Genomic DNA, 2,623 nt, shown 5'->3' with positions numbered 1-2,623 from the left:
CTGGTGTTGCAAAATTCTATCATGTGAACTCTAGCACTACTTTTATCACCAAGTCCATGATTTCCAATGATTAATCCTTCCACTTTGTTTCCAGCTTTCTCATTCCAATTATCAATGCATCTTAATTGAATGTTTGACCCATAGTGTTTCCAAGGAGCAGTTGGTGGGTTTGAAACACCAACCTTGTGTTTTATAGTCCAGTGTTGATCTACAGCACCATGCCAAAAATCCTAAATGTCATTTGCTGTTGTTAAAATGCTGTCAAGTTGGTTCTAACTCATAGTGGCCCTGTGCAGTGTTTTGTAAGGAGCATCTTGTGGGTTTGAAATGTCAACCTTGTGTTTTGCAACCTAGTGCCACACCAGAAGTCCTAAGTGTCCTCTGTTGCTGTTGTTGTTGTTGCTAAGTGCCATTGAGTTGGTTCTGACTTATAGTGTCCCTGTGTATGGTTTCTGAGGAGCAGCTGGTGCATTTCAATTACCAACCTTATTGGTTCCAATTCATAGTTACCTTATGTAGGGTTTTTGGGACTGTAAATTTTTATAGGACCAGAAAGCCTCGTCTTTCTCATGAAGTGTGACTGGTGAGTTCAAACTGCCTACTTTGTGCTTAGAAATCTAGTGACTATCCTACAGAACTACTGTACTCTCCATATTAATCTTAGTAACATATAATTTCAAAATTAAATGCTGTTATGTAAGTATTTAGTTCACAACAACCCAAACTAAGCTATAAACTTTTTAGAAATATATATATTTGATAAATAGATAAATGTTGGCTGGGATGTGGTTATCATGAAACTAGGCTACCTGAGTGGCTTGCAGAGCAATGGAGTGATATGTGGCTCTCTTGAGACTGTTCACTATGTGCAATGGCTTGAATTAGCATAACCATGAAAATGACTAGTCTGTGAACATCCTGCAGATCATTGTTTGCCTACTATTTATGATCACCTGAGGTAAGAAAAAAATAACCTCATCAACATTCCTCTCTCAATAGACACGTGTATTACTTAGTTGCTGAACATTTATGCTATTTACATATGGCAAATTTTTATTGGACCATGTCACAAAAGGCAAAGTCCAGAATGGTGATGGTATAGTTATCATTGCAGTAGGACTCAATCTAGAAAGAAAGGTAGATGACCTAATGCTGTCCCAGTGATGAATCAGTACTGAGATTAATGGAATTGAAAAACATTTTGATAATCTAGGAGATGAGATTTATGAAGTAGATTAGTCTCTGATTAGAAACCAAACAGCTTTGAGATATTAATTTTTCAAATCATAGAACTTATCAAAGCTTAGTCATTGATCCTTCTTTTTTCTTGCCTAAATATGTTGGAATTCTTCCATCTAATTCAGCTTGTTCAGTCTCTTATTAGAAAGAATATATGTGCTCCTGAAATCTCTGTCACACCTGCACCAGATGTGAATAGCTTAGGTCAGAACTCAGGAGAAATTTATAGAATATTATGAGACAGCAAACAAAGCAAATCTTTAATACAAGTTTCCATTAAGATGGGAAATTATTCTAAAATATCTTTTTAAAAATATCTATGTTCCAGTTGTTTCCCATGACAAAATGAGAAACTGAAAATCACTGGCAGGCTTTTTCAACAAAACAAGAAATGCTTAATTTGTTCTTGCATCTTTTTCCATATGGACAGAATGAAGTTATCAATAAATTTGGTATGTTGAACACTTTATTTTAGATTTTTTTTTTTATGTAAAGGGGAATCATACATATATTAAAACAGATTGATCTAGCTAGAGATCATTTTAAATTGACATTTTATAGCACATCTCTGCATGTTCTCTAATGAAATGTATCATATTGTTCTTTGAGATGAATGTACATATTTCATACTACATGTGGTATGGATTGATAATGATTTTTTTTTCTTAAAAGGTGATTGGATAAAAATGAGAAAGTTTTAAGGAGGTCATAGCAGTTTGTCATTGGTAGATTTTTACTTCAATAATTCAAATAGCTTATTTCACATTTGTGAGTCTTCCATTTACCAAACTATATTCCAAGTGGCTCTTCAGAAATAAATATTAATAAAAGGGTTTTCAGGGTTTTGATAGATGCCTGATTAACTTGATCAAATTTATATTGTTTTCTAGGTCATGTTCTAGTTCATAATGAACAGAGAAAAAATCTATTAACCATCATAACAAAATAATGGTTAATACGTTTATTGTATCAAAGTTGTTTTATCACTAATTATAAATGGCTTTCTACTACAAATGTCTGTGACGTGTTTACTCCAAATAGGACACAAGTGAGGAGGACCCAGGCCCTAGCTCCTAAAGTTGATATCATCTAGCTGTTACAACACAAACAGAAAGACAAATGGAAATGCCAGACATATACATTAACTCTGTTTAATTCAATATGGGTTATATTTCAACATAAAGAAAATAAAAATTACAAGTGGGCCAATAAACAACATAATGATAAATGGATTTTGTAAAATATTTCCATTTACTTGAATCTAAAATCATTCCCATGGAAGCAGCAGTCAAGAAATCAAATATGTTGTGTTGGGCAAATAGGGTGTCAAGTACCTATTTAGAGTGCTAAAGAGCAAAGCTGTAACTTTATTATTATTATTATT

Source organism: Chrysochloris asiatica, unplaced genomic scaffold (assembly GCF_000296735.1).
Source record: "Chrysochloris asiatica unplaced genomic scaffold, ChrAsi1.0 scaffold00016, whole genome shotgun sequence".
In the NCBI taxonomy this organism is placed as follows: Eukaryota; Metazoa; Chordata; class Mammalia; order Afrosoricida; family Chrysochloridae; genus Chrysochloris; species Chrysochloris asiatica.
Note: the sequence above shows the minus strand (reverse complement) of the source record.